The sequence below is a fragment of the Leiobunum rupestre genome, chromosome 10 (genome assembly GCF_980474605.1).
Source record: "Leiobunum rupestre chromosome 10, qqLeiRupe1.1.hap1, whole genome shotgun sequence".
Lineage (NCBI taxonomy): Eukaryota > Metazoa > Arthropoda > Arachnida > Opiliones > Sclerosomatidae > Leiobunum > Leiobunum rupestre.
The window spans coordinates 55,650,278-55,658,602 of record NC_143393.1 but is presented as its reverse complement, the minus strand read 5'-3'; the positions used below and the strand labels follow the sequence as shown (position 1 = coordinate 55,658,602).

General features: G+C 39.8%; 1 pseudogene; it reads left to right on the top strand.

The window, feature by feature from the left end:
- Positions 1–5,623: 5,623 nt before the first annotated feature.
- LOC149926232 (uncharacterized) lies at positions 5,624–7,133 on the top strand (annotated as a pseudogene).
- Positions 7,134–8,325: the final 1,192 nt, after the last annotated feature.

The window sequence follows — 8,325 nt, the reverse complement described above, 5'->3', positions numbered from 1 at the left end:
CAGTACACTACAAACCGTTTCTCGAGCATCATGTCTAACCGAAGCTGTGTAGATAACGTTCCTGGGTCCACTGTCGCTGTCCCTCGTATGTCAGACGATACTGCGGCTAGACACTACAAATACGTGAGTTAGAACTTTTAATTAAATTATTTATACAAGTTGCAGAAGGTAGTTCGTTTCAACCCTTTAAAATGTCGAATTAATTACAATTATATAGATAAATTACGATTTAAACGGATTATATATCGGATTAGTCGTAATCATGTAAACAAAAGTTCTAAATTAAATTTAAATAACTTGTCCTTATTAATTATATTCTAGGGTTCGCCAGCGATAAATAAATTATAGCAATAAATTTAAGGAGTTTAGGGATGGGTGGAACAAATTACGGCTCTTCGTTTTTCCAATTGAAATTCGGATGTACCCAAAAATGGACCCAATGTGCCCTAAAAACGACCAAAGTCACCATTTTCGCCCCTATGTACCCCATTTCGGACCAAATGTACCCCAAACTGGACCCTTTAGCTTTATTGTAATGTTAAACGCCCATAGAGATCCCCCTAAAAAGAATAATAAACTGGCGGTCCATTTTTGGGTACATAAATTATTTCGGAGAGATAAAACTAATTCGGGCAAACTGCTGCGATTTATAGTGAATGGGAAAAAAAGCCAATTTCTAGCGATTGGGAGCAATAATAAAACCTTATAATTTGTATACACTCTGCTCTTTTTTTTTCCAAAACACTTTTACCGATGACCACCCGCTATTTTACGGTACCCTTTTACAACCCTTAGGGGCCCGAAAGTGTTTGAAAGTGTTTGTCGGCGAAAACCCATTGAACTATTTATTACCAACTCGAAAAGACAGGTGCCCTAGGCCCGACATTCACTATGACGGGTAGGCTGTTTGCATAACATCGTGTCCGTCCACACCGCCTGCCGAATAGGGGCAGATAACCTATTGACCTAAAATGGGTTAACACCTGGGTTTTATGGGTTATAACATCGTAAATCAGCTAACCTTTTGACCTAAAATGGGGTGCCTCCAGATATTAACTATGACGGATCGGCTGTTTGCATAACATCGTGTCACCACCATAGGGTCAGATAACCTATTGTTCCAGGGGTAACATCGTAAATCATCTAACCTATTGACCTAACCTATTGACCTGCCGCATATTGCCTCAAAATGGGACCCCTACAGGGGCCCGTTTCTTCCTATTTAACGGTTTATAGCTGTTTGCATAACATCGTGTCACCACCATAGGGGCAGATGACCTATTGACCCAGGTTTTATGAGGGTAACATCGTAAATCATCTATTGACCCTAAAATGGGGTGCCCCCAGCTATTGACCTTTTGACCTGTCGAAAATGTACGCAAAAGGGGGGCCCCTATAGGGGCCCGTTTCACCCCCGTTTCCCCCGCCCGCAGGTGCCCCTTATCGGTATACAGACTCACTTATCTCTGAGATAAATATCTTATAAAGGTGGAATATATAGCTTGATCGTACTACGAAAGTATTGGCATAAATTTGCAAGGATTATCTTGGAGAAATTTAGCTTTATCTACATAAATTAGTAAACACATGTTAATAATTTAACTTTAATTTTAGAATCAATGATTGTCCTTTTTTAAAAGAATATAACCATGGATGTGTCACATATCACTATAAGGTATACTCTACCGGAGGTAGGTAACTAACCGCTGCTCGCTTGCTTTCAATTTTTAAAGTGTGATAGACCTAAAAAACGAAATATTTAAATCGTTTTAAATAATCTCTATACATTTTATCTAAACCTGTATTTCACGAGATTAACGAAATATCCACCACATTTAAAAGAGTTATTGCTACCTAGTTACTATTCAAGGAAGTATTAAGAAATACATTATCTTTTCCGTGAATTAACTTCACACTTTTTCGAAACTTGGTTTTTAAATCCTACTCTTTTTGATCAATGTGTTTTAAGAACTGGAAACATTTGGTTAGAAAATTCAATAGGAACGAGTTTCATCTTTATTACGATACATCGTATTACCTGCTTCAGTATATTCTTCATAATCTGCCAAAGACAAAGTGAGTTTTAATATTAATTATTATTACAGGTTTATTGTCTACTTAAATTATTACAAGATTTAAACATGTGTTTTATTTAATTGACGATTTAAACGGAATAAAGAATTGTTAAGAGGGAGAGTACCGAGGTGAGTCTCGATTCTCGGACGCTAGATGGCGTTAGGGTCGACTAATCCCCCCCCCCTTTCTCTAAAATATTGTAGGAGGTTCTTTATAGGGATTCTTCTAAATACCCCATATTTGAATTTTCCCAACATTGGTTAAATACAAAAGTCAGCTGGTACAATTATCAAAGGCACAAAGAACGTAAAGTCTATTCGGGTGATAGCTTAGAATATTCTTGAACACAAGCCAACTCTTGAGATGTGTTTAAAAGGATTATAGACCCCACTCCCTAACGGAATGATTTTGAGGGGAAAAATTCAAACTGATAATTCTGGGACCGCACGAAGTGCACGCTTTGAATTCTTTCTACAGCAGTCACTCCTTTTTCGATACTAGGGACGAGCGGAACAATACCGGTCAATCAGTCTTATCTCCTGGAAGACATACTACGCGAATCGGGCAGGCTAGCTATATAAAAGAAACCTACATCCGCACATTGGACTCTAAAACTTTTCGCTCCTAAGCTATTGGAACAGTAAAATCTGTACTACGATTTCATAAATATCTGAATACCAGACTAATATCCCGTGTCCGTATTATAGGTAGAAATTCCCCTCTCACTCCCTCCGTGAAATCAAAAGTAGCATAAGACCCAAAAGTGTGTCAGCTGTACCTTCGCGCCTATTAAAATTTCTAGTGAGACTACATAACCTACTAGTTGGAATAGTACTAGCAACATTTTATTTAGTCTATGGTCTGGCGCGTTTTTCTCTCTTCGATTTCCTCTACCGTAGACATACGTTCTAAAACGCCTCACTCGGCGGCGCTTGAGTAACTCGATTTTGATGACGCATTTTCCGACCCCGCCTTCGTTTCCCTTTCTTACTTAGCGACAAACTCTCATTAACTACTATACCGTTCTGACACACTTTTGGGTCTTATGCTACTTTTGGTGAAATGTATAATATAAGGTGTTACCTGGTATAACTGTAGAAGCCGTCAAAAACGTACAGTCTATTTAATGCTAGAGTCCCCCTCTCACTCCCTCCTTGTTAGAATTTTGCGGATAAATGTTTGATTTAAGGTAATAATAATAATAATAATAATAATCAGCTAGGCTAATACCCAAGGCACCACCTTAGGCCTAAGTCATCATGCGACTTTTGAAGCCCTTAATTCAGGTGGCCGGGTTACAATGCGTAGGAGGGTGGTGGCAAGCCCTGCATGCCACGAGATCGAGCCAACAGCTCCCTACACTAACTATTACCGTTAACTTAAACAAGTTTTTATGGAAGGGGAAACCGAAGAACTCGGGGGAAAACCCCTTAAACCCCTTACCTAGTATAGCTGTAAAAGCTGTCAGAAACGTGAAATCTATCCACGGGACCGCGTGCCCTTCGTATTGACGAGGTCTTTGCAGGTGTCGAAAAAGATGGTGCCTTTGGTACGCTATATGTATAACAATAGACTGGATACAGTGGAGAGCTAGAATTCGACTCTAGATTTTTTTCCGCGAAATTCCGCCGTAGTCGAAGTTTTATTTCGAGCTCGAGAAGACGCATCGCGTAGCCATACTTATTATTATTATTATATTATTATAGATATCTTCTAATATAGTAGTTTTAATTATTATTAACCAATTTGAAATGGCGAAATGGTCCAGGGATCGACCTCCGTCAAAGACGCACTCCCGCAAGAAACGTTATAGAGATAAGCGAATGAAATATTTAGTGGCTGATATCAATCATAGGTAAGCCGTTGACATTTATTACCGTCGTATAGGTTACAGGAGTTATTTGAACTGGTGTATAATTTAGAAATAATTTGACGTAATTTCCAGTAGATTAATAGCGGCTAATCTGCCTACGGTCTGCAATTACACTACCAGAAAGTAAATGTTGTCTATATTACACAGCTCTTCAACTACTCCGTGTAACTAAATATCTATACAAGAATACTCTTATCATTATTATTTTTCAGTCGGCAAGATAATACGCTTACATCTACTGAATCTTTTTCTGCTAATTTGGACATTAAAGAGGCTATTTTGAAATCGAAAACAGTTACGCCTCGGGAAATACATTCACAAAATGAACCAATTGTAACAGTTGATCCGAGCTGGAAGAGGAGACGACGCAATTGACCGATGACCTACGCGTAACCTCTACTCCCAAGACTACTAAAGCGAGTAAAGGGATTATGGAAACGGTTTCCCCTATCCGATCTGACGTTGCAAAAACAAACGGTTCCGATTGCGTCTCGAAAACTTGACATTCTGGAAAAGCAGCAAGTTCCATCTATCACTTTAATTAGGGGAACTACCATTAATCAGAACGGTGTTTCGAAACCATTGAGCCACGACCAGCTTTCTGCCATCGAATCTGCTTTTCAAGTACCAAAGAATCTTCCAGAAATTCAGATTGAACATTTACCTCCACTCCCGACTAAAGACAAAAAAGTGAACGAACTTGAAGGACGACGAATAGTCGATATTCGATATTTTATAAATCGTATGAGAATGATCGAACGGCACAACTGTTTGAAAATTACGAAGGGCTTGTTTAAACTAGTGCGCGAACAAATACACGGTTTTAATTCTACGTATTATTTCGAATGTCCTCATTGCCATCAGAAAGACGTTGTCACATCGGATCCAACACTATTGAAACAAAAGGACACTAAAAAAGATTTGTCAATAAATGACGCCGCTGTTTGGGGATTTCTTTGTATTGGAGGCTAACCCGGACGAGATCTTTTCTGTCTTGGACATACCAATAATGTCAAAGAAAAACTTTAGGAAATAAGAGCAACGTCTTGGAGAGGTAGGCCGTTATCGTTTTCGTATTTGCGTAAGAATTTTCATTTTATTTAAAACTAATCTAATTTTCAGAAATGGACAGACGTTTTCTACGAAGAGATGTAGGCTGCCAGAAAGGAAGAACGAAGATTAGCGATAGAGGAAGGCAATATAAACAGTGACGGCAAGGTTTTCATAACGGTTATCATAGACGGTGGATGGTCCCATAGAAGCCACGGGCATCGGTATTCCGCCAACTCCGGTGTTGCGGTAATGATCGGAAAGAGAACTAGTAAAATTTTGCACATCGGAGTGAGGAACAAATACTGTTCAACGAAACGAAACTGTACCCGGCCACAAATGCCACAAAAATTGGAATGGTCCGTCTGCCAGTATCAAGGCGGATATTCTGGTGGAAGGTTTCAAATACAGTGGGAAGATGCACGGACTGCAATATAAATCGTTTGTCGGTGACGGGGACTCCTCGGTCTACAAAAAAATTATGGAAAATGTTCCATAAGGAACAAGCGTATCGAAGATTGAATGTTCCAATCATGCAGTAAAGAACCTCACCAAGAACCTATACAAACACGCGTCTCTTTCCGCTCAATACAAAAGAGTTTTAAACCCAGAAAAATTAGGAAAATGACGCAAACAGCAAAAAGTGCTATTAATTACGCAGCCAAAAATCATGGACAGGCTCAGAAGTTGAGAATTGATTTGCTCAATATTCCAAAACACGTTTACGGAAACCATACCCAGTGCAGAATGTATTTCTGTAAATTCAAAACTTTACCCGACAAAAATATTACGCACACTATCCCCAGGGATTTGCTGATTCAAATTATGGACTCCATAAACTTATAAGCCACCAAAGCGGACAAACTAATTACTAATGACACCAATAATGCCGCCGAATATTACATGTCTTTGGTAGCGAAGTTCACTGGAGGAAAACAAATTAATCGTGGAAAGAGATCATCTTTTGAGTTCCGTTGCTACGGCGCTGGGTTATCTCAACATATGGGACGACAATGGTATTCTCGAACTTGGAAAGGTATTACTACCAAAAGTCCAAATGCGTACCTCAAGAAACACATCGCCAGAAAGCAGAAAGAAATCATTGCCAAGAAAAGATCCTTAGTCAAGCAATTAGGAAGTACGGGAAAAAAGAAAAAAAAACATGTAAATTCGAGAGACATCGAAGCCGTTCTCGCGGACTATGTGCCCGATTGCCAACAACCGGACATGCCCATCGAAGAATTTAATCGTCGTAAAGATGAAATCCTGAAAACGTTGAGGGTAGATGAAATCTCGAGAGACATCGAAGCCGGTCTCGCGGACTATGTGCCCGATTGCCAACAACCGGACATGCCCATCGAAGAATTTAATCGTCGTAAAGATGAAATCCTGAAAACGTTGATGGTAGATGAAATCACGCAACGTGAGATCGAAATCAGTACCCGCGGCCAAGCTTCAAACGAACGATGGTTCGAAGAGCGACGACATCGTCTTACTGCGTCTAATTTGGCGCGATATGTAAGCGACGAGAGACTACAGAATGTGGAAATACGGTGAAACGCCTTTCATACACGCCACCCATCAACACCGTGGCAATGAAATATGGCAAGGCCAACGAGTCCGTCGCTATAGCCCAGTATGAATTGGAAACGGGAACGAAGGTCCGGGAATGTGGCATTTTCGTAGGTCTGGAAAACGGTTTCCTCGCAGCTTCGCCAGATGGCTTGATTGGCGAGGATGGCGTTTAGAGGTCAAATGCCCAAAGACGATCGAAAAGATGAGCCCATTAGAAGCTGCAGAGCTAATTAGTAGTTTCTTTTGCACGATTGAAAATGGCAAAATAAAGTTGCGTAGATCACATCACTACTTTTTCCAAATTTTGGGACAGTTAGTTCTCAGTAATTGAAATTACTGCGATTTTATGGTTTGAAGCCCAAAAGGTTTAGCGATCGAGCGAATATACCAAGATATGAAATTTTGGGAAACGAAAATGTTTCCGTTGCGTGAAAGATTATATTTTCAGTGCCTACTTCCTGAAATAGTAGATCCACGGGTCACTCGAAATTCCAAAATTAGAGAGCCCGACTTCATAACATTGGCTATCGAGTCGAAGAAACGACAAAAAGAAAGTTAAGCGGAGAAGAAACGTAAAAGCTGCGATCAGCTTGAGGTGAAGAAAACGAAATATGTTAGTCACGGCCAAGATTCGCGACAAAAGAAACAGAAACGAAACCAATGCGACCAAAATAAAACCAATGTAATTGAACGTGGCCTCGACAAAGTCAATATAGTACTCAGTGTCAAACAAAATAAAAACATAAGGCGCGTAAAGGTTTCGAAAACACCTACCCCACGAATTATATCCAAAATCAAGGCACATTCTGAAAAATGTTATTTGAATCGAAAATTTAAAATAATGCCGAAGCCTAAGCGACAAAATAAAATTATAGGTTTGAGATTCGAAACTGTCTTGAGAAAACTAAAACGAGCACCGCATTCAATGCTATCAAAACTTTCAGTATCCGAAAAAATGGACGGCACAATTTAAAATTTAAAAAAATCAATAGGAAATTAATTAAACGAGATATCCCCACGAAAGGTTCACTAAACTTGAGCCGAAAATTGAAAAGAGCCGGGAGTAGTGGCGTACTCCTGTAATCCCAAGCGTCTGGGAGGCAGAATTTGTGGATGGCCGTGTGAGAACGACCACCAACCCCCCAACGGGTGGTCGGAATACTTCCGTCACGGGTGTCCCCACCCCTGTCCCCACGTATCCCCCCGTCGGCGTGGCCGTTACACACATCTCGCCCTGATTAATCAGTTATTGTGTGCTGGTGTCTCAGGCCTTGGGTCGACACCGACGTGTGTATCTCAAAAAAAAATTGAAAAGAAAAGTTTGATAGCTGAAAACAAAGCAACAATGAAAAAAAAATAATTTCGCTAAACAAAAAAAAAGGAAACTCTTGAGGAAAAAGTGAAAATACGACGATGAATAAATTTTTGTTTTTACTTCTAATGGCCTCGTCATACTGTTAATTAATTCTTATTAAAACTTTTAGTATAGTAATACACTCATATAATGATGTAATTTAGAAAAAGAAGCGAGTCTTAGTAGAGACTCGATAGCCACCAAACTTTCGTTTTGCAAAACTGAATAATTTGAGAAAGTGGCCGTTTTCGGTTTATTGTAATCTGGCAACAATGCTTGCTTTAGTCCTTAAACCCCCCCCCCCCGACACCGAAAATGGCTTTGCGCCCTCGAAAATATTCCCCCAAACTGGTCAGCGGCTTTTGAATTATCGATTCAGGCAGAAGTGGTAAAGTTT